Raw genomic sequence first — 24,914 nt, forward strand, 5'->3', positions numbered from 1 at the left:
GCTGGGGCATTGGCTTAGCACTGACAAGAGACAGAATGGTGCTCTGTGCTGAATCTCCAGCCTGACCTTCATCTATCCACCTCTTTTTCTGTCAAAAAGTTGGCTCATAAAAGGCACACTGTAAGCTATATTCTGCCTCCATTCTGGCCTTGATCTTTGTTTGTTTGTTTGTTTGTTTTTTCCCAAGGTGTTTTTTTAGTCAGTTAATGTTACTACAATACTTTCCTCCAGTAGGGCAGTTGTAGATTGCAGGTGAGAGATACTTTGCTTGTAATCTGTGTTTGTTCACCCTTACTTTTCCTCTTTGTCTCCCAGTGTGGGCTCTCCACAATAGTGTAACAGTCTCTGGGATCTGGACTTGATTTTTTGGCATCCCACATTTTTGAAGTATCCAGAGCTTTGTGTTCAATACAGATTTGAACTATTTTTGCTATATATAGATTCTTGTTTGAGTCTGAATGCTGTACAGTTTGCAGGGCTTACCCTGCAATTTACTTCTGCATTAGGATTCAATCTACAACTGGAACAATCAGATTTTCTTAGGAGACAGCACTTTTCCAAGTGCCAGATCAGTTCCCACAGTTCTACCTGTTTAAGAAAGCTGTATCACCACTTCTGAACCTGAAAAAGCGACCTTATAGCATTGAGAAGACTAGGTCTAGCTGCCAGTATTTCTGTTATCTGCCATTTTTTGACCTGTCTGCCACAAAACATCAATTTTCTGACCTTCTGTTGGCTAGAACGTAGCAAGCACAGAAATGGGGAAAGAACAGATGGTAGTAAAGCTAACAGCAATTTAAAAATTCTGAAAAAATATGGAATTTTGTAATGCAGCAAAATATTTGTGTCAGTTTAAACTTAACCTTTGCTGTTTGTCCACGCAAAAGTTCCATACTAGGCACTTGGTTCAGGGCACAGCTGTAGTTTTGTCTTGAAGTCAACTCTGGACTCTCATCCTTGGGTAAATCATGCAGCACTTCTGGGTTCTGTATTGCTGTTTGTCTGCTGTTAAAACTAGTGCTGTGACAGCTGATAATATTTAACCTTGTTTATATTTTAGCCATATAGTATATCGCATACAGTCACATCCCCCAGAGTGGAGACTCAGCTGAGGCTAATTAAAGGCACTTATACCAGTGTAAGTATTCTGAAGGAAGGCAAAATATAGATAAAAAAGGACATTTATGTAACTTTGTCTCCACTAATAGTTAAAAAGGTACATAAGTTAAATTTCATCCTTCTGAAAAGAAACAACAAACAATGGTACAAACCCACTGGTTTCACCTAATGGATGTAGCTATGGTGTGTCATGGTCTGCCAGGCCTGTAGCAACAATAAATAACAATCCTTACCAGAGACATGCTAGTGCTTACTGTATGGTTTGAAAATCTCATATTAAAGGTGTTACTGAAGTGTGAAGTGTGAGTGACCTTATGCTGAGTTGAAGGAAATGAAGAATTGATGGAAAAAAAGCAAACTATGCTAGGATGTGAATTATCTGGACAGAATTCCTAGAATTTTCATAGATTGTCTGTAGGATTTTGCATAAATGACTTAGAGGCTCACAGGTCAAGTGCCTGAGTATATTTTTTTTGTCTCAGGGCCATGATGTTGGATCTTGTGTCTCATCTTCTCATCAGAAAAGTGAGCATTTTGCCTTTCTCTTAATTTCTGTAGGAAAAGATCAGTAGAGTAGGAATTCCTCCTCCTACTGCAAGTACGTACAGTACCAGCAAAATGAAGCCCTTTCCCATTGGGGTCTTCTGGCATGCTATCATACATAAAAATTACAGAGCTTTGAGTGTTTGTACATTTAGCTGCAAGGGAGAAGGCTGCACTTTGCAGGGCTATGGTCCTAGTACTCTCAGACCTGGGAGCCAAGCTCTGAATAAGGCATTATTGGTGTTCACAAAACACAGCAAGACTCCTAGAAGGAAGCAGTCGCGTGGTCTAAAATTTTGGGTAGACCTGTGTGATGCCAGGAGTTGGACTTGATGATCCTTATGGGTCCCTTCCAACTCAGGATATTCTATGATTCTATGATTCTAAGTAACCTGCAGTGCTGGATGGTGCAGCAGAAAATCTTTTAAAATGTTTCAGAAATCTGTTTGCCATGCTGTCTATTTGCAATGAAACAGGGGTAAAGCTGTCTTGTCTTTCTAGGTTGCTGTGAAAAATCAGGAAAAGTCCCACATTATTCACCTTACCTTTATAATTGTGACAAACCTGAAACTCAGGCTAGGTTCAGACCTGCTGACAGGACCAGGACTTGTGGACTTTGTGGATTGCACGGAACAAATTGCAGAGGAGCTCCCAGGTGAGTGGGAGCTCCAAATGTGGGAGGACAGGCAGGACTAGCACCCGTGTCTCTGTGCCACTGCTGTCCCTGCAGCTGGGGATGGTGCCTCACTTTTATTTAGGAAAGGAATGAAGAATCAAATCCCCCAGGGACAGGGTACTTCCTGACTGCTGTAATCTGTATCTCCTGTACTTTATATTCTAGTAGGTAGGTTGCTTTTTAAAGGTGATGTAAGAAACACAAAACATTAAAACATAACTTCCTAATGATGAGACATTAACAAAGCACCTTATTTAAACCACACATTCACTGTAACCCTTGGTTTTGTTAGATCTCTGAGTGCACTAATAAGCCTTAATTGGGCTGATGAGCTTCATTCGAGGTCTCCACCCCACAGCCTTTAAGCTCAGCCTAGGTGGTCAGTTTCTGTTTGGGTTGTGTCCAGGGGTGCAGCTGATTTTGACTCTGTTCCTGAATTGTTGGGCTTTCCTGGACCTAGTATATCACCTGGTCCAATGCTCACTGGGGTGATACTAGGATTTGTTGCCATCATGTGTCCCTTAGAGAGCAGCACTTGATTTTTCTTGTAATTATCTATTTATTTTTCCCTTCATGTGGCCCTCTCTGGTGAATGAAGAATTTTGGAAATACGGTCTTGCTACTGACCTGGCCATTTTTAAACGTGCATGGATTTATCCTGTTTATGGGTATGGGTACTGTGCTTGGATGTTTGGAATGGTGATACTAAAAATATCCATAATAACAGCAGGACAGCGGCTGAACGTCAGGCTTGTGCTGTATATGTAGTTAAAACTTCGGAGAGAGAGGGTCATGCCTAGGAGAGAGCTATTTTACTTTCTAACCCTCTACTCTGTTTGAAGAAGAGAGATTATTCCTTGCTTGTATGATGCCATCTGTGGAGCGTTGGTGTATGAAAGGCAGGTCTCGGGTGGGACCCAGGAGAAATGGGGATAAACCTGTTTATCACCCCTGTTTCACCTCTGCTTACATGCAGCTTGTTTATCCTGTATGCTCAAACTGTGAGCCAGTCTGAATCAAGACAGTCTCTCCCTGTGTTTTTTTTTCTTGTGCTTCCTAAATGAGTTTTGCGGGGAGAACAGGGCTTTGAGTCACAAATGTAAGGATAAATAACTGTGTTGGTTTAAATTTGCATGTACTGGTGAGATGACAAATTAGGTGTGTATGTATGCAGAGGTAAGGGTCTTCATGCCCAGTGGTTTTTTGTTGCTACTGTTACAAAATATTAGCTTTTTCTGAAAAGAATTAAAAATATGAAAATAAACTTCCATTGATATTTTTAGATGTTTTCGGAGAGGTCAAAGCATTGTTTAAAATATTCAGAATGATGCTTGAATGCCAGTAGTTCACCTTATTTCAAAATGAAAGGCTTACAAAAGAAAAAACAAAAACCTAAATAATAAAAACTTATTTTAAGGGTTCTGAACTCCTAAACTTGAGATGTTTACTATTACTTTTCTCTGTACTTCTATCTTGCTTTCTGTCTCAATCTGGAATATGGAAACTTCTAGATTTTTTTTTTAAATGGTGGGTAGAGGAGATGGGGAAGGAAGGACACCTAAACAAATGTTAGGTCTGTTAGAACTATGATTGCTCAAACTTTCTTCCAGCAAAGTCAGTAAGAAAAGCTTGAAACTAACTGAGAAAAAAAAGAAAGTCAATGAATCATTTTCTATAAATCCAAAGTGTATACTTATGTTTGGGTTAAAAAACAAAACACTTCTGAAAAAGCTATACTCTTTTCCTTCTGTTTCTATGTACCCTTGCATGAAGTTATGCCTTTTAGGTGCTGTATCTCTGAACTTTTACTCTGGCCTCTATTCAGCTCATGCTCTAGGGGGTAGTGGCAGGGTAAGATGTGATCAGAGTGCACTGTGGCTGCCCAAACAAAGTGAAGGGTGAGTGTGAAGCAGGTGTGAAATACACGTGTGGCTGTGTGGCAGGATGAGGTTAGATCCTGAAGGCAGCTGTTCTGCTGGTGCAAAGCACCATCTTTTGGCCCAGCTGACTTCATGCTGGCTGATGGTGTAGCTCAGTGCCCTGTCAGCGCAGCTTGAATAAAAGCACACACCCCTTGACCTTCACTTGCCCGCTGTTTGTGCAGGCACTCCTCCCTCAGGCTCAGTGCGGCTGGCGGGTAGGGCAACTCGTCTGACACCCAACTAGCCAGGAGCAGGTGCGGTGTTTGCTGCACAAGTCTAGCAGGCTAAATCCCTGCGTGTGAGTGGGTACAGAGCCAAGATGGAGAGTGACATGGCTACACAGTGATACTTTTCCTTCCCTTTCCTAAATGCCTAAGTGCACGGGAGTCAGCGTGTTCGTTAGTGCAGAAGAATACTTAGTCTAAGTGAGTGCTGCTCTTGGACAGGCCCTGCTCAGTACGAGGTGACTGTAATGTGGCAAGCTGTAGGGCTGAGCTGACTACTTATGGTCAAGCATCAGGGAACCAAATTGTCCAGGGGCAGGTTTTCAGCCATTGTGAAATTTCACCATGCCAGCGGAAGGGGTTTCACCAGCTGAACATCTTCCTTTAAGACCCTGCAGTGTCTCTAGGCTAATCAATTTTAGCCCTGGGATAAACTGTGTGCATGTCTGCGGATAATCTGTATTTGTAACTCTTCCCATAAGAGTAGCTTGCAGTCAAGAAGCTGGTTGTGTTCCGGATCTGATGTGTTTGAATGTCCTTGGGTCTTTGCTGTCCCCTGCTATAAAAGATCCTCTCTGCACAAGCAAATAACCAGACCAAAAAAAAATAAATAAAAAAAATCAATTTCTGTAACATATGTTGGTCAGTTGAGCCAATTTTGCCCTGAAAAAGACAAATCTCCAGAAGGGACACACTGCTTTTGATATATTCTGTTAGCAAGCAATAAAATGCTTTGTCTGAATTTATTTGAATCTTCAGTTTGAATTGCCTAGAGTGTTTTTTTTTTTTTCCTTTTTCTGATGTTGCTCACAGCAAGAAGCGTAGTTTATGGAGCCCTTTAAATGTTTTCAATAATTTTTCTGTTGGAAGGATTGATTAAAAAAAAAATCAAGCTAGGAATGTAGAATTGGAAGGAACCTTCAGTGCGTGCTCTGTCCCCCGCCATTGGAAGGAAAACATCATCCATTTTATAAACTGATCAAGATTTTATTAGCATATTAATTGAGGCTTTGCTTCCAGCAGCCCAGTGAGAAGGCTGATGTTTAGAAAGCTTATTTCCAGTGCAAATGTGTTTATGGGCAATTTATAATGATTTATTCTTGGGCTGGCATTGTCCCTTAGCTGAAATTACTTGTCTCTTCTTTTGTTATTTGCCATTTCTGTGTTTTTTGCAACTGCTGTACTTAGCAGCACTTCATAAATTGCCCTCTTAAGACAGTTTTACGCTCTGCTTCTGCTGAAAGAGGAGATGCTTGCTTTCCCCTCAGCTGTGCAGTCCTGCTGTTCCCTTTGTCAAATCCAGCCGTGCTGCAGCAGCAGGGTGAGCTGCACCAGCTCATGACTGCACTCCTCCGATACAAGGGAGGTGGTCAGAATGTGGGATGGGGGTGAGCGGGACTGCCCTTCTGACAGCAAGCTGCTGCAGATAAAACACTGTGAAACTGCAGCCCCAGCCTTAATTTTGCTGGCTATCCAAGAAAAGATCTGGTGTTGCTTCCCACCCCTTTCATGCAGTAGGTTTTCTGTGCTGTGTTCATCCTAGAGTCCTTTTCTGTGTTGACTCCCGTTGAAATCCATCTGTCTTGAACTTGGTGAGCAGAGCTGCATGCAGCATTTCTGAGGCAGTCTTACCAGTGCCTTGCACAGTGCCACAAAACCCTACCCTCCCTCTCCTGGGAATACATCAGCAAATTCATCTTACCGTCATACTTGCCTCTGTCACAGAAGGTAAGCTTCCGCTTTGGGCAGCACTGATGCATGAGGCATGACCTTTATTTCCCCTTACTGCTGTGGGGATCCTATGAGTCAGAGCTCCTTGGAGCTTTTACAGCGTTATCTGAACCAGCAGAGTTAGTACTGTGAGATTTGCTTTGCTAAAATCTGGGTGCTTCCAGAAAGCCTGGAGCTTAGGAAAACTTGAATAAGGGAAGAGACGATTGTTAGCTACCCAGGGTAAAATCCTGGCATTACTTTCAGTGACTTGATAGAGTAAGGATGCAACAAGGATAATTTGTCCTTTAACACTACGCCTCGCTGACTCAATGAGGACCTTGCCTTACCTGATGTCTAATAACTGCTCAACATGATTCATCCCTAATTTCAGTATGAAAATAGGAAAACAGTGGGGAGAGGAAAGGAGTGGGAAATAGGAAACTCCAAACCTCCAGAATGTTTTATACCCAATTTAATTTCAGTCAAGCTGGTGTTTCACCTTGGTGAAAGAAAAAAGTTTAGCCACTCCATCCAGTATTGTAAGGAGCTAGGTGATGTGCGAAATAAATTTGACCTGAAGAAACAAGAAAGGGGGGTGCAGTCTCCTGCCATAAATAAGCAATTAAAAGCTATCTTCTTGCAGCAGTGGCAGCTGCCTAATTAGGTGCTAAAAATATCCCTGGCAGTCTGTGAAAAGTACATGTTTGCATGGTGGTGACATAACTGGTGCTTTACCCTTTGTACAGGATGCAAGAAACCAAGGACTGATGTCTTAGCTAAGTAATGGCTGCTTCCTCTCGCTGCACGGACTCTGCATCCCCAGCTTCTGACTCATGCTGAGGCCCTGGATTTTCAACAGAGTGCCAGCTCCTTCTGCGCTCTTCCTTTTAAGTTACATTCTGACTTTGCAGAAGGCTTGCTTTCAGGGTAGCTTCTTTTTCTGGTGTTACTTTCTTTTTATTTAATCGGGAAGGGGTAAAGCGGGACTACAGATCAGCGGTTGTCTTGAAGCATAAGTGTATGGTACAGCCCCCTGTACAATTTGTACAATCCAGAGCAGAGGACTTTTCGTCTTTGCCTGCGGTTGCCTATTAATGTCAGCAGCCCAGATTTGCCTTTCAAAAAGAGGAAAGAAAAAATAAGGTGTGGGGTGGGGTTGATGTGGGGACCCCAATCAAAGCCAAGCCCCAGGCACCTTCATGTTTTGCTTTCTTTCTCCCTGGCAGCAAATTGCTGGTATAATTTTTTCTTCACAATCCAGCAGATGGTGTTAGATGGCTATTTAATGACTAGCATGGGACTGAAAGAAGATCTCACTGGTGATAGAGCTGAAAGGATGCAAAAAAAAAAAAACAACACACTTCTGCAGGGATGTTCAGTGAATCTGAAAGCTGGGATAGGCTATGGTATTAAGCATCTGCATGTATGATTTTAGCTCGCTACTAGTGGGGGGAAGGGGAGCTTCATAGCTGTAGTATTCTGCCAAAGGTGAAACTTCTGTGACATCTATCATTCTTTTTCCACCAAGGGCTTAAGTGTATTTGACTCCAATGGAACAGAATTAATATAACCTTAACCCTTCCTGAATGCTTTGAGGTTAGGGGTGTTTCCAAGTTATTTTTGCTTTTTTGATTAATAGTTTGTTCCTTGCATGCCCTGAAGAGGGAGGGTGATGCAGTACAATTGCTCTGCAGTGCACTGCTGTGACAGAAGTATCTCCTAAAACACACTGTGCATATAAAGGCAATGTGTGGTGGAATGAATAAAATATGAGCGCAGCAGGTTATGCATAGTCCAGTCAGGCTAAAAGATGACACCAGTCTCTGACTGCTTTTCATTAGGAGGTGGGAGTAAGGTGTTAGGTCTCGGTCAAGTTCCTTGAAAACAACTGTCTGTCCATACTGCTGCTTTGGACCTGTTATGGATGATAATACCCATGGAAATTGATAAATGTGAGGTGATTAGTGCCTCTGGGTGGGGTACGACAACACATCAATAAGCCGGATAGGTATATACATACACACAAACTATCATTTAGTACTCAATAGGAAAGGTCTTGGGTTCATTATGAATATTTTGTAAACTATCTGGTTAGTGCACAGCAGCTAGAAAGTAAGGAATTGTGGGGAAAGATAGACATTAAGGCATCCATTCTGTTACCATGCAAGTCAGTATTGTAACCTACCTTTTTAATACAGTTTTAAGTAGTCAGTTTTAACAACTCTGCCTCAGAAAGTTTATGTAAGAGCTAGAAAAAAATAAGGAAACAGGAGCAAGTCCCTGCCTTTGTCTGTGCTTGTTCTGTGTTAGAAGAGGGCTTGCGTAGTTTGACTTCACCCTGGAAGAGGTGACGGGAGTAGGATATGGGGGAGTGCTATAAATGATGTGCTAAAGATGAGTAGGGAAAGGCTGTTTGCAATTTCTTGTAATGCAATTGGAGGCAGTGCCCCCAAAAGACTTTTTTTAAACCTGCTGGTTGATGAATAGAGGCATCTTTTCCTGTAGTGCATAACGCAATTATGGAGCTTGTTTTAAATTCCTTATATTTTGTGGAAGTTAAAATATAACTGGTTCCAAAATAGTGAGAAGACCCATTGTTGGCTCTAAAACCTGCTTTATGAATGTGGGTTCTGTTAATATTACACAAGAATGGTTAGCCTATGTGATCCCTTTCCAGTCTCTTACCAAGCTTAGTCTTTGCTGGCTGTTCTTGGTAGGTCAGCTGTAGGTCTATCCAGTGGTTACTATAGTATAGGTGGCTACTAGGAATAGAATTACAGACCTGTAATTCTGTCATTCAGGGAGCTGCTCATAAAACTCAATGTAAATCTGCTTCTGCCTTAAACAGTCTTCATTCTAGACCCCAGGGCTAGGTTCAAGTATGTTGTTCAGACTCAACATCAAACAGTTAACAGAATGACATGGAAAATCATCAGCAGAGCAGTCCTGACATGCCACTCAAGGGCATAATTTATGCAATCCCAGGAAATTTGTTTTATAAAGTGACAGCTTTTAGTGATGGGATAATGTATTCTGCTTGGTAGACTTGTTCCTGAGCAGTCACTAAGAATAGCAAGCATTAGGGTATACAGAAGTTCTGGGTAGAGGCACAGAAAACGAGACAATGGTGGAGCGACGTGATTAGTCTGCTATTAGACTGCAAGACTCATGTTTCTTGGGAAGCTTTTTGGCTTTTGGATGGAGACATGGTTACTCTCCTGTAGTCCATGAGAAGCAGTGCATAAATCTGCATCCAGTAATGAGAATAACTTGTATTTTGATATTTTGTTTTATAGGTTCCAATAGCAGTTTACAAACTACCAACCACAAAGGGGGCTTTATCAATATATGGTCTGGAAAGCTGAGTCATCCATAAGTGTGACCAGCCTTGGACAGGATGCTAGCTGGAAATCATGGCTGTGCTGGGCTACTCATGCCACAAATTGAGTGAACTTCCAGGTTTTGTTTGGCCTTGTTTTTCTTCATGTGCTTGATGATGACAGGGGAGGTGTCAGGACGTGTAGTGTCCTTTCTGGCCTGCTTGTGGTATCCTTTAGAGTAGGGAGGGTTGTGTTCTTGCCCTCTGCATTGAATTGCCAGAGGGGATTTGCCATCTGTAAGAAGGGCCAGGTTTTCTTTCTTTGTCGCTTTGCTCAAGAAACAGTAAAGAAATAGAGCATGTAAGGAAAGGCTTCTGGCTAGCGCATCTCAAAGTCCATGCTTGTTCCAGGTGGGACCTGATGTCTAGTAGTACCAGCTGATATCTCATGTATGTGCAATTCTGCATTGCAGATCTGATGTAGATGAACTAGCTGGCTATGTAGTATACTGTGCTTGAGCATTTAAACTGTTTCCATGGGCTTGCTTAGCTCTCTGTTACTCTTTAAAAATGGCTCCACTGCTTTTATCCCATCTGCTTCACATCTGCAATTGCAGTCCCTGGTAGAAATGGACTTTTTACTTTTGCTGTACTATAATAAAATAAAAAGTAAGTGAAGAGAGTTAATGTCAATTTAGTTGATCAGTTTCAGACGTGGTTAGATGTATCCCCGTCCTATGTGGGCTGAGAGGGAGCAGAGGCTTTCAAAATGGCCCTTGATAGCCGAGAAGGTGCAAGTTCATAATAACTGTTGCTGTGGTAACAAATCAGTGCTGTCTTTGGACTGAGTTTTCGCTGATAGGTGCTAACATTTAAAGTGATTGACCTGGACTGGGAGACGTGTTGGTGGCACAGTTGCAAAATGGGATTAACCACTTGAAGTGCATTAAGCAAAGACATCTGGAACTTCCCCAGGTGGTTCTGAAGGTTGGTGAAGGACAGTCTTTGAGGATTTTCAGATATTCAGCAGTCTAAACAAAGTATGGTTGCATTGATGCAAGAGTGGATCAAGTCCACAGGCTTTCTTTCCTTTGCTTTATTGGCAATTTTGGCAAAAAATCCAAGGGCTGCTTTAAGAAATTGGCATGCTTCAGATGCATTCAAAATCCTCCTCTCCTTGCTAATAATCACTAACCAGGGTATTGGGAATCTATGCTGTTACTGTCCATGCTGAGGCAAGGTCTTCAAAATGTTCAGGACAGTTTCCACTAGCACTAAACTTGCACCAAAAGATTGCAAATGGGAGTATTGGACAAGAATATAAACATCTTCTCTTCTCCTAGTTAAGCTTTTTAAATACAAGTTGCTCTATATTTAGAAGCTATCTAGTAAGATTAAAAACATTTTTTATGTATAAATAATCCCTGTGGACTGAAAGAACATCATACATTATTCAAACGGTCTGTATGCTCTGTTAATTGTGTTTTAGTGTTTATTCTCAAAGAAATGTGAGTGTAACTCCACTGTAGTTATGTTCGGTTTCACTTTCAGGTGCTCATGCACTGACTCCATACCCTGATATCATCTTTCTGGGATGAGGAAAGGTTTATTTCACCAAAACATTTTTTTTTTCCTCTTAGTATTAAGCCATGTTTGTTCATATAGCAACTCTGGAGCTTGAGAAGCCTATTTTTTTTCTAAAAGATTTCCTATTTTCAGAATGAACTAAGTCATGTATCCTGTTTCTATATGAAGCATCTCTTTTTTTGGTGATAGCTGTGGGTTTTATGGCTTATAAACTCGGATTAAACACTTTCTAATAACCTTTCTTTTCAGGGCTGCACCATCCTTTTTCTGACACAAAGTATTTTTTGTCAATATAAAACATGATTTTCATCTGGAATTCTTGATTATGTTTTAAGATAGTTATTCCTCTTGTACTGTGCCTGTAGTGTCACATTAATGCACCTTAAATGGCCTGGTGACTTGGGACAGGGCTTTCAGAAGTTCCAGATATGGCAGTTGCTATATGATATTAGATGCTATTCTATTTTTATGCACTGTTGATCTTCAGTGAACTTCTGGTACCAGTGGCTTTTCCTTGAAGAACTGTACTCTGCTTTCTGTATTTCCTTATATGAGAAATGTTTTGAATTTAAACTCTGCTTCCATTTTTTTTAAAAGCAATTATTTTTCATAATGAAGCAATGTTCCTATCTGCTTCCAGTGACGAAAGAAACTGCTTGAGTACCAAAGGCGTGAAATAACTGCAATATCTTGTTAGCTGCCTAGTGCTTTGCTAACTAACTACTGGTGGTAGTTTGCAAAGAGTGGCAGTGTAAGCCTGCAGAACTCCCATATGTACGTTGCTAAAGAACACGCACTTTCTGAAGGTGCATTTAGATTACGGTCTCACAGTCCTAGTTCTTCAATTGGTTAGCTCCATATTTGAGGCAAATTCTGATGCAGAAAGATTAAGTGGGTGGGGATTACCTTTCCTGCAAGTCTGTGCTACAGTTAATCTATTCTGCAAAACTTTCTGAACCTTGACTGGGTCAGGAAACTTGTTTTTGCTCGTAATTTGCTCATAGCCACCTTCAAAGGTAAAGGTTAGCTGATGGATCTTCACCCTGTGCTCAACTGGATGAGGAGAAAAGAGCTAGTAACTTTTTTTTTTAACCTATACTACAGGAAGCTGAAGTGTTTCCCTCTCCCTGCCTCCCATCTCTATTCTGGACCAAATGATGCGGTATTGTTCTAGAAACTGGTAAGTAAGCTAATGTGATAAGAAAGGCTGCTCACCACTGAAATCATGTCCTTGTAGCAAGGATGTGTGAAGTTCAGTCAGAGACTTAAGTTCTGGAGCTTTCCTTCAGTTCTGCCCTCAGGCCCGGAGCTATTTAGCAACATGCTAGAAAACTTAAAGCATGAAAAGAAATTTGGGTGAATGGCAAAATGCCTGATGAATTCAGGAAGGGGGAGCCAGCATTCACTTTGTCTTTCCTTGATCTCCAGTACTCCTCCTTCCTCTCTCTCCTCCGCTACACTGGAAGAGAATATTGCTGAACAAGCAAAACTTAGAGCTGGCTGCCTACTACTCCTCTGTAATGGATTCCAATGGTAAGGAGCCCACAGGGGTACCATGAGAATTACCATTTCTTGTAGTGAAAATTTCACAGGTGAACTTGGGTAAATAGCTTCCATTTCATGTAGCAGTTTTTTCTTCTCAGGTAGACTGGAATGAGGGAAACATCAACGTGTACTCAGTACGGGATGAGCTATTCTCAGTGTGTTTTCCTGATCCTTTCTTGCCTAGGACAAGCTTTCAGTTTTTGTCTACTTTCACAGTAGCACTCTATAGCGTTGGAATTGGTGCTGGTCTTAGTGTAATTCACTATGTGGACACTCAAAGGGATGTAAATGACATCAGAAAAACGTACACATAATGAAAACAGTAGGTTTGTATGCCCAAGGAGCTAACATTAACAAAAATAAAACCATACTAGCATAGTCCTGGCATATTCCCTTTTGAAGAGGAGCTATTTGACTGTCGTATACCTGAGCTTGATCTAAAAAGGCCTGTTAGGCTTATGCTATCTGCAGTTAGCAAAATACTCCAGCCACCTTCATAGGGGAACAATCCATGTCAGTTGCCTGGGAGCTCATGCCATCTCTTCAGCTGTGTGCCAAAATGCTACACAGATCAGATTCAGCATTACATTTTGCGAGTCAGCTTCTGCTTTCTTTTTGCTATGACCCCTTTGGGTTTGTGTCACTGAAGGGTCTGCTGCTATTCCCCCCTCCAATGACTGCCCTAGCTCAGGGACCCTCAGCCTTTCCCATATCACAGCGCCCTCTTCACATATGTTCACCATCCCAAACCTGCAGGTACCGCCTGCCCTGTGTTGACAAGACCCTCAGGAAGAGTTTTCACCCCAGTGGCTTCTCTGTTCCGTCTGTGGGGCAGGCGGCTACAATGAGGCTTGGGTCATGGCTTGTTAGAAAAGTAGCCACTTTCCTTGACTTCATCCATGTTCCTTATGCTCCGCTGAACCAGGCTTTTTATTAAATGCTACACTGAACGTTGGCTGGAGTAGGAAACATCAGATTGATTCTGAGTGCAGCTGAGCTTGTGTATAACATGGACTGGAATGCTTGGCTGAAAGTGTTTTCATGGGGGGAATGCAGAGATTGTAATCCTTCCTATTGCTGTTTCTTATTTTGTGCATCTGCATGACTTGTTTTCATAATATGATTACTACGTGATGCTGGGAAAGGAAGAAAATGGAACACAGTATTATAGTTGCAGCAGTTTGGAAATGGGCAACAAGCAAGTCACAGTCTACAGGATCAAAAGACGTTTTTGAAAAATGATAACAAAGGGTTTTATTTTTTGGAAGCTTTTCTGCACGAAAACCAATTCAAAATAAAACAAGTCATGATCTTGTTCTTAGTGATAAGATATCCACAGGCAAAGAACAGAAGCAAAAAGAACATCCTATCATCCCTGAAAACAAATGCAAGGGAGAGGAAAAAAAGCTCACCCACTCAACCCTTTCACAAACAAATGTCTACATAGTGTGCCAAGACCGTTGCTTGAAGATCAAGACTAGTCTAGAAGGTAAACTGTATGGCAGGCTGTTTCCTGCTGAAAAGATGGGCATGTCTGCTAGATTACTTCGAAAATAAAAAGAACCAAACAAAAACAGCATCACAACAGAAAGAAAACCGTTATGTCTTAGCTTCAAGTTGCCATCAGATCACTGTTGTGCTCTAAGCTAGCCTACTGTGCTAACACAAGTTCTTGTTCCAGAGGATTGACTTTCACTTGGATATGAGGTAACTGTCCTTGCTTCAGATGGTAGATTTGGATGAAAACCTGGTATGTAAGTGATTTGCAAGCCATTCAGGTCTTTATATGCCTACATGCCTTCTTGAACCCCTCTAGGGAAAATGAGTCAAGCAGAAGAGTCTCTAGAGAGGGAGAACACTATGCCAGTGGTCTCCATTCAGTCGGTGGTTGGCCACAGAGAGGAATAGCTCAAGTGTGTTAAAGACTCCAACCTCCCATGCAGTTCTCATTTTTATCAGCTGAAGATCTGATGTTCCTGGTTCAAGTGTGTCTCCTATCTGAGCACACACAGAGTTTGGGATTGACGTTATAAATTAGCATGGCAAACACTAGTCTCCTGTCTTTGCTTGCCCCACAAATACTGCCCTCGCTGACTTTCTTTTTGTGTTTCACCGGCAGGATCGCCTTATCTGTAGCTTTTACGTTCCTGTAGCTAATCTCAGACAAGTGGATGTTTGTGCCATTCATGTCACTGGTCTAATGACCTGGCTAGGGTCAGGCTCCTGCCCAGAGCCGTTTTAATCTGCCTTTGGAGGATGTTAATTTGTGACATAAAAAGGAGGGGGTGAAAACAAGGGATAACAGACTAACTTCACGAAAAATACTTAGTAGAACCTGGTAGCCACACAATAGACAAAGACTTGGACTTCTTTTCTCATCAGAGGTCATCTGACATCCATCTACGCTTACCTCTGAGAGATGGTAAACTTTGATAGGTGTTGTTTTGGGACTTCAGTATTGCTAGGCAACAACATTTCAGTTCTTTTCAACCATATCTTTGCACTTGAAAGGTGGCAAATAGGATTTTTTCCAAGTTGAAACGACTTGCCTGGGGTCATTCTGTCTGTCAACATCAGAGATAAGGGTAGGGCCCAGGGACTGGAGCTCCCTGGCCAACTCTGCATCTGTGCGCTGGAAACTGGTGGTGCAAACCTCTGCTCTAGAGCATGTGTATAGGTTATGGAGCAACCGACACTGATGTTCAGCGTCTTATGTAGATTTCTAGGACAAGATGTGATGTTTTATTTATAGGCATTACTTAGCAGGAATGGTAGTAGGTTTTTTGTTAACCACGCCTGTCGAGGATATGGTATGCAGGTTGAATAAAACAGTGTTTTCTCTCTTCCCCCTTTGCTCCAAATATGTTATTCCTTTTCCTTTAAGGTGCAAGATTGAAAATGCAAATGCTCTTTGAGAGTTTCTGTGACTTTGTTGCATTATCTGTGCAGCTCCTGGTTTCAGGGGACCTTCAAACAGACAAAATCGATCAACAGCAGGAGGAAGAAAATAGCCGTAGCCAAGGCAACTAGTGATGACTCATCCTGGGTAGCAAGCAGCAAAAGCTGTGAGGCTGCAGTAATTTTCCAGATGCTTAATCCAGCTCGGCTTCTTTATTTCTCCCCCTGACAGCCAGCAATCCGCCTCTGCCTTTCTTTGCTTGGAGACCCACGCAGCCCGCAGCCGTACGTGATGCAGAGAGCAGTCCTTCGTGGTGCTTACCCAGGATGGTGTCACAGAAATGCGTCTGAGTAATGCAGATGAGCTGCTGAACGGATTGAACTGTAGCCCCCGAAGGTAGTAAAAATAGAACAGTAAACTGCCTGGCTATAAAAATACCCCGGTGTGTTGTTGGCTTCCCTCAATTCATATCTGAACAACTAGTGTTGCATACACTGTACCTTCAGCTATGTTATTACTAAATCAGTTCATCTTGTTCCTTTTCAGTAATTAGGCTGTGCAGCTATTTGCCTGTGCTGCATACACAGTGTGCTAAAAGGAAAAATGTGAACAGCATTCACCACATGCATTTCCATGAGCTAGCTTCTCTTTTTTTACGACCTGCTATTTTTTTTTTTTTGTGTAAGAATGAATTTGATGAAATAGAACAGGTTAAGAGGCTTATCCAGGAAAAGGGCAGCAAAAGGAGCAGCACCTTCTATGTCATTCTGGGGCTGCCTACTTTGCAGTTTTTCTGCAATGACTGCATTGTAATACAGGCATCACCCCATTTGGGGCACTGTTAGAAATGTCTGTCTAGTTATTTACCAGCTCTGCTGACAATACAGAGTTCATGGCTGTGGTGTGATGCTGCAAAACCCAAAAGTAACTAGATTAAAGCTAGCTACAATTTACAAGAGGAAGGTACATGCTTCCCTCTTGAGAGGGAGGAACAATTAGAGTAGAGAGAGAGTAAGAATTTAGTTTCCCTGTTCAAGTGCATCCATTATCCAGCTGTGGGGGATGTTAACTGCCCTGCAGCATAGGGAGAAGTAAAAGGGGCAAAACAGTGACAGGAGAGCCATGGATTTGCTTTGGGAGGGGGAAGATTATTGTCTTGAAATTTCCTATGCTTTTTGCTAAGCTACTCTTTTTGCCTGTTTCACTTTGGTAAGGCAGAGATGATCCTGACTCCCTGTCTCAGTTTTTGCGTTCACCTTCTCTGAGAGAGTGAGCATATTTTACAAAGAGTTTGTATAAAAGCAGACTTCTCTTGATTTACACACACACACACTACAAAAAAAAAAAAAAAAAAGCTGATTAGAGCTGTAAGGCTGTAGAACATAAGGAAGAACAGTGGTGCCAGGGAATGAAAAATCCTTGCACCGATACCCAGGTGAACTGTGCTGATGGTACTGATGCTGCCAGCTGCTGTTCCGTGCAATCCCTGGAAGGCAGGTGGCATCTGTTGGTGAATAAATTGAGACCATCAGCTCCTTCTCCCGTAATACAGCACCTTGCATGCAAATCCTCATAAAAGTTTGGGTAGGGTATGCTGTTGAAGCAAGGCTGCTGCATTGCTGACAGGCTCTGCAGTATGATGTTGCTGGCTGACAGCCAAATCCCCATAAAGCCACCAAGTGTGTGGGCATGAGGAACCTGTATGTGTTGTTTATTTTCCGCTTTTTGTCTTGGTCAAATCATCTGCTGATAGCCATATATGTGGTATTGCATGAACACGCATTGTCTTGAATCGTTGTCTACCATCAGTGAGTGGAATGTGTAAACATTTAATGAATGTCTGGTGACTGCTTTTCAGGGGAATTGTGGTGGTTTTTTTAAGGGCAACAGCAGAGGCTCATGATTTTACTGTGAGATCCGGAGCTGCTTCTTGGTATGCAGCAGTTCCTAACTGTGGGCAAGTTTTGTATATTCAAAGAGTATAGTGCTGTGTAATTGGTGTCTGACACTGCAACCTCACTAGTGGCTTGGGACATTAACCTTCCTTCACTTTGTAGCTTTGCATAAGAATTAATGTTACTGTTGAACAGGTTGATATATGTAGAGAATTTGCTAGAAAGCTCTCTTTTCCAGAGGCACAGAGTTTCAGCTATGTAACAAAATGAAAGCTGAGTATGAGATTTATTCATTCATCCTCCCTGGAAAAAAAACATAGGAATCACTTCCTAGCAGGATAGTATACATGTATAAAGATGAAGATGCTGCAATCTGTGATTTCAGCAGCAATTACTGTAGGCCTGTGTTGTTGTGCTAGTTTTGGTGCTAAATAGATATTTACTCTATAATAAAAGTTCCGCAGTCCTAGCAAACTCCTTGAGTGAAGGATCAAATATCATCAAATGCATTGAGCTCGTGTATATTTCATGGGTCCTAGAAAAGATGCTGGCCTCTCACATCTCTTTGGAAAAGCAAAAATAGTAGTTTAAACCCATCTCACCAATGCTATAATATTCACCTTTATTAATAAGGATGTATTGACTTGATAATGCATTTTGTGATCAATTAGATTTGTAAGTAGGTTGCCCAGAACCTGGTGGAAATGCGTCTCCAACACTGTCTGTAGGTAACAGTATTTGTAACTAGTTGCATGCTAATTGCACGGCCAGTTTGCTCGCAGAAGGCATGTTTTGGAGAGGAGCTGGCTAATGCCACTCTATCCAGTGAAGGTCTCAAAGGACTCCTCGGGAATGATTTAAAGGGATAAGAATCTGACTCCTTTTCAAAGTAACACTGTGCTTTTAGCTGACTTTTGGAAGAGAGCATTCTTAATAAATGTGGCTGGATAAAATCTTTAATCAGGGCAGCTTTGGAAGACTTGAAGTTGTTGCACAAATTATACTCTGTAACCCTTGCCTTCTATCAAGTATGTAAAAGTGCATTTTCAGTATCCCCTTCTGGATATTTTTTTTTCAAAGTCTTCTTGTACTCAGGGCTGCACTCTTCTGAGTTTACTTGCTGGGGATCCTATACCACGGGAGCCTCAGTGTGATGTAGAAATTGTAGTTCCCATCTGCTTTTCAAAGGTATTCAGTACAGTGACCAGAAGGGGTCACTGCTGAGGCCCACAACGACGTCTGCTTTGTAGCCCATGCTGTTGAAGAAATAAGCCACCCAGCGTTGCATGTGGGCAAACGATCCTGTCTGCTTGTCAAAATCAGCCCTGCATCACTGATTCCCAATTCATTAATTGCAAACTGCAATTGCTAGGCTTTCAGTGTCTTGCAGAAACAAATGAAAATAGATTAAAAGTCAAGAGAGGTGAGAAGAAAGTGTGTTTGGTGGAGATGGCCCTGAATGGTGCTGTTCAGCATGTGTATGATGGCTGAGCCAGCTGGCAGCCTGGAGGCTGCTGGAGCAGGAGCACCATCCATCACTGCTGGAAGCTAAGGTGACATCCCCCAGAGCTGGTCATCTCTGCAGCGAAAAGGAGCTGGCACTGCATCTTTCGAAAAGGGAGCAAAATCAGTAGCTGCCCTTGACTTCGCAAAGCTCTGGGCTCATTTATCTCCATGCAAATGTTATATAGATAGGCTTTATTTTTGCTTATCTTAAACTAACATAAAGCAAAGTGTCTTTTTCAGGAAGGAACTGCTCAGCTCATAGCAATGGATTGAACTAAATCCCAGGTTCTAAATGCTGAGCATAGCTTTTTGTTTGGATTTTGAAACTGCCTGTTCTTATAATGTGCTCTCTAAATCCCTCTGATCCAAACTACTGTTTATAGAAAATAGGGATCTTACGTATTTGGACCATGCAGCCCTGGGGAGATTTAAAATCCAGGTATATCTCATTTCATGCTGCCCTGACATCAGTCAGTGCATGGCACCTCTCTGGGGAAATTCCCAAGCAGAAGCCGGTTGCTACTAATTTTGTTCTGGCATTTGGATGGCTGTCCTTTAAAAACAGTGTCATAGACTGTTGAAGAGAGAATGCATGTCATATAGAATGTCATAGAACAGCTTGTATTGGAAGGGACTTTCAAGACCACCCAGTTCCACCCCCTGCCATGGGCAGGGACACCTCCCACCAGACCACGTTGCCCAAAGCCCCATCCAGCCTGGCCTTGAGCACTTCCAGGGATGGGGCATCCACAGCTTCTCTGTGCCAGGGCCTCACTGCCCTCTGAGTGAAGAATCTCCCCTCTTTTAGTTTAAAACCATTCCCCCTTGTCCTGTCATTGTCTGCCCAAGCAAAAAGTTGCTCTCCATCTATTTTATAAGCTCCCTTTAAGTATTGAAAAGCTGCAATAAGGTCACCCCGGAGCCTTCTCTTCTCCAGGGTGAACATCCCCAGCTCTCTCATAGAGAGAGCCTGTCTTCGTAGGAGAGGTGCTCTGGCCCTTTCATCATCTTCTCTGGACCTGCTTTAACAGGCCCGCATTCTTCTTGTGCTCCCAAGTCCTTCACCTCAAGGCTGTTCTCAGCGAGTTCTCCACCAGTCTGTGCTCATGTCTGGGATTGCCCTGACCCAGGTGCAGCACCTTCCACTTGGCCTTATTGAACCTTGTTATCTTCACATGGGCCCACTTCTCAAACTTGTCCAGGTATGATAGTCATCCCACTAATGAGTTTTACAAACGGACTTGTTCAGCTTCATTTTTCTCCATTTTCCTGGTAGTAAGGTGTATTACTTTAACAGTTTTGCAGGGGAAGCAGTGGAATTACTGTTTTCTGAAACCTTAAAAGCCGTAGATGCTGAGAGTGTTTGGGACTGGTGCTAGACCTCCTCATGTAGGTGTACGCTAACTGGCATGGCAAGCTCCTAGTGGAAATGGCTGCTGCGTTACCCCTGAACAGCAATGCAATGCTCAGCACAGTGCTGTGAAGTTATGCTCTAACTGTGAGGTATTTTATTAGGAGGATGAGGGAGAAGGTGGATCCAGCCTTATTGGATAAAGGCAGAGGAAATCCAAGTTATGTTACATTCTAGGTTCTTTATTTGTGGGATTTACTTTCCTGTTTCACGCTCTTTCACAGTTACCTACCTGTTAGTTTATCTTTATTGGAGTTGTGGAAGAAGGTGCTTGTAGTCCAGGTCTGTAATGCTAGTTGCTGAAGTCTTTAGGAAAAAGTAATGCTGTGGATCACTTGTTATTTGTACTCTTAGTTTTATTTTTGTGGAAATGAAGCAGAGCATAATACTTAGACTTCTGGTCTGTCTGCACTCTATGCAGGATAGCACTCTGTCTCATGAAGCACGTGCAGTTGAGTCTAGGACCGCTCAGGGCTTTTTCCTACCATGTTACACAGTCAATTCAATTTATCTCTTCGTGATGTGTCCCAAATATCCGTGTCACTCCAGGGTACTGATTCAGAATTGAGTGCCATCTCTTATCTTCTATGTCTAGCCTTAAGGTGTGGTGAGATTTCTCTGCAGATCTTTCTCTGAAGTTTGGGCCAAGCCTGCTCTGCTTAGATAAGAACTATCGGTGGTGACTGCAGTTGTCTCTAACACTGAGCAAAGTTATCTTTAGCTGTCTTCCTGTGCTGGCTACTCACACGTTTTCTCCATGAGCACTACAGAATTTCCTCTGCTCAGCAGGGTGTCAGCTCTGAAGCTTAATTAGTACTGGTGTGGTTAGGTGGTTTGCTGCTCAGCACAGGTTTAAAATAAAGTCAGTGAAGAAGCTTCATGGAGGCTGCTTCTTTTGTTGATGTTTTTCCTTCATTATTACTGCATTTGTGTCAGTGACCACTTTAGCCTTGCAAGTAAGAACCCTTAAAACCTGTCCTAGCCATCTCTTGTACGATGCAAGAGGTGACTGGGATGTCCTGTCGTTGTAGGGAGGTTGGGAGAAGACCAGGGTATTGTAGTAACAGCCCCTTCTAATCCTCTTAATCTAAATTGCTTTGAAATGAGTCACGTATGTATATAATTGACTCTGGTGCACTGTGTAACACCACCATGCCATATACTTGTCACTCATTGGTTTGAGGCTTCTGTCCTCAAAGAGGGTACCTGGCACCTTTTGCTAGCGCTATATTTTCCGCTGTACTTTTTTATTTTAAGCAGTACTTACGTTTCCCAGACTGACAACCACTGCCTTGGGATTCCTGAGGGCATCACTAGAGACAAAGAATCTTCCTCCTGCATAAAAAACAATTTCTGATTTTTTTTCCCCCGCCTCTTTTTCTATAATGTGCCTTCTAAAATCATTGGATCTAAACACCTTAAGAAAAAAAGGGTAAAGGTAGAAAAATAAACCCTGAAAAGTAGGTTTGCACTTGGCAGCTCACATCTAATAAAGGGGATAAATATTTCTAAAGCTATTCTGTTAATGAAGTAGTATTGTGGAAGTGTACCACAGTGTTCTCCTGCGAAATACTTTGGGCCTTGAGCACAGGGGCTTAAACCAAGGACATTTTAACTTAATTCTCCATGGTAGGTGATTACAAAATGTTGGTTGCTTTTTAAGTGATAATCTCTTTACTCCTGCATCTGTTGTACTTATGAAAATCATGCACAGAGGGTACTAACCAGTGCTTCTTCACTTGTCGAGTAGAACTGGTGGTGCCCAGGACATGAGCATGCATGAACTCAAACTCTCTGCAGGGTAGGCTGGAGAAAAGCACAAGTTGGTACCTTTAGAAACAGCACTCAGAGGTGCAGAATGATCTTTTGCCCACACTTGGTAGTGGAGGTGGGCAAGGAGGAAAGCCCGTACATTTACCTCCTTGAGAGGACCAAGGACCTCCTTGATAGGAGCCAAGACTCCTATAAGGGTTTCCATGGGGCAGGAAAGGTAATTTTCCTCAAGGCCTCTTGCTTTGAGGCTCCTGCTGTTCATGCCTCTCTGCACAGGGAGGTTTGCCCACCTAGCTTTTGCATTGGGCTTTCCCTGCTGCTCTGGTGGCTCTGTGTGCTCCCCAGGAGGGCTTCAGGCAGTCGGGTGTTCCTGCTCCCAAACTAGTGGGCACCTCCAGCCTTCCCTTCCCTTCATACAAGTGAGAGACAGCTGTAGTGATCAAAGCCAAAGTGAAGGTCTCAGAGGTGCGTGAATGGCTGCTGAAGTGTTTTAACCACTCTCCGCTGGTTCAGCCCATCAGTTTCATCTGTCAGGCTTGCCTGCTCTATCCTAAAAGAGTAAGTAAGACCTCACTGCCACTTTTCCTCCCCTTCTTAAAGGTGCCTTTAATTATGAGCTGCCACAGCTCATAAATCTGGCAGATGTCATCAAGGGCAGACAGTTTCTGAACATGGACCACATAATCACATCTTCACTGCTAACAAAGCAGAGGGAACATTCAACTCGTATCTCTTCTGATGGTTTAAAAACTAATTAGTCTGTCTCTTAAATGAAAACCAAATGATTTCACTCAGGGAGCAAAATGTTCAAGGACAATCCTTAATAAACAGTTCTCACAGTCCAGCTGGAAATGCAAATAGTCAATTCCTCTACAGTGTCCTGCAGCCCATGTGTATTTTCACAAGTTGGTGTAGTGGCGGTGTTATCAAACAGAAGTTGTCCAGAAATTTTCCCTCAAACTTAAAGGTGAGATCTGCTTTCTGAGTGGTTTGAAAACAAACAAACAAACAAAAAAACCACACCTACTGTTGCCCTCAAATCTTTGCTTGCAAAGCAAAGGAGCAAAAGGGGTTCAGAACCAAGAAAAACAGAAGGAGACTTGTGTCAGAAGCTGATGGAATTTATTCTTTATATGTATTTTGATGTATTACTACTTTGACTACAGATGTAGGGTTTGGATTGCTTTGTAGTGTGGGAGATTTACTGTAGATCTTCAGGAAAAATGTTTGATGTTGGAGATGTTTTAGAACTGATCAGAGTAGCATCTGTAGGGAAATATCAGGGTAAACTTCGTTTTGTTTCAGAGCAAAAAGATGGACTGCATTACTTGGAGGGCTCTTTCAGCTCTGTTCTTCCACTGTGCTGCATTTCTAGGATAGTCAGTCTGCCTTTGTTGATGTAAGTCTGTCTGGGACCGTGAGCTACCACTAATGCCTGATAAGCAGAACAGCGTTAGATAGCCAGGAAAAGGGAACTGGGAGACCTCTGTTCTCTTCCTGCTCTGCTAACTGGCTGCAGACAAATGTTTTTGCCTTCCAAGCAAACCATCCACACTATATCCCTGTCTTTTCCAGTTGTAGATCGATTGGTGCAGGGCTGTTTCTCAGCCTGTGTTTGTGTAGCACAGCACAGCTCCAGTCCTCCTTGCAAAATGATAATAACATTGATTTCTAGTCTCAGTTACAAATGAAGGAGGTGTAAAGGGCTGATATTTGAATGTTTCAGGTATTCTCTTATTAAGCTAGGTCCTTGTTAGTAATATTTTAAGGAGTATCACAAGGGAATATTTTAAAACATCAGGAATTGCTCCTGAGAGCAGGTTGTGCGTGGAAGAGCGGAGCTGGCAAGACAGGCAAATATTGGCTTTGTAAAGTGGGTACATTTTCTGGTGGTTTTGTGTCTTGTGTGGGGGCTGAAGGATGCTGTAGCCCTGGCAAGCAGCTGATAACTAGCCAAGATCTAGAGCCAAACACACAAGTTTCTTATGTTAGCAGCTGGGACTTAGCATGCAGGTTTGGGTCCTGAGCTGTGGTGTTTTTGTGCCTTTCCTTCAACCTGCTGTCTTTTGGATTTTTGGTCTCAGTTGAGTTGGGGAAGAATCGCTCTGAACGTTGCTTCTGACATCTGTTTGGTGAGGTAGGTAGTCACATGCATAGCTTTCTCTCCTCTTCCTGGTTTTGCCTGATATTCCTGACTTGTCCCTCGCAAAGAGCACGCTGGGCAGCGTGGAGGGAGATGTGAGCAGTGTAGCCCTCTTCCTTCACAGCTCCACTGTTTGTTCTTCATATCTCGTCTCTGTTTGAGCGCACATGCACAATGTGTTCAGGTGCTGAACGTGGTGTAGGACCGCACCACAAACATAACACGAGCGCTTTTTTCAGCAGCAGCTCCTATTTTATAATATATGCCATCAGCAAGCAGTTCAATCAATACTTTTCTTTTGTTATCATGATGCCTGACACTCAATCTTATGTTAGTTTTCTTTCTGTTCCTCAAGTGCATATTGCTGCATTTATGCTAGAGGCCTGTGTCTTGCTTCAGTTCTGAAATGCAAATGCTGTATGAAGGAGGGAGTAAGTGAAAAAAGGCTTCCCTTGCTCTCTGCCTGCTGCTGCAGAGGCAGGAGCAAAATACCTCACATGTGAGGGGGACAATTGGGGTTAAGTAGCACTGTTTCCCAAGGAGGTGGTTTCAGCTTTACAACATCAGGTTGTTGAGTACAGCCTAACAATTGGAAGTGGTGTTTTTGGCAGCAGTGTGTAAGGTGGAAGCCTGCCTCTG

General features: G+C 42.6%; 1 long non-coding RNA gene across 1 annotated transcript in view; it reads left to right on the forward strand.

Moving 5' to 3' along the window:
• The first annotated feature begins 2,490 nt into the window (after window positions 1-2,490).
• The window catches only part of LOC121064093, a 41,447-nt gene continuing 19,023 nt past the window's right edge, over window positions 2,491-24,914 (forward strand). Inside the window, exon 1 of the long non-coding RNA XR_005816330.1 lies at window positions 2,491-2,885. This is a non-coding gene — a long non-coding RNA (uncharacterized LOC121064093). The remainder of the gene's footprint in view (window positions 2,886-24,914) is intronic.

This window comes from Cygnus olor, chromosome 1, assembly GCF_009769625.2.
Source record: "Cygnus olor isolate bCygOlo1 chromosome 1, bCygOlo1.pri.v2, whole genome shotgun sequence".
NCBI lineage: Eukaryota > Metazoa > Chordata > Aves > Anseriformes > Anatidae > Cygnus > Cygnus olor.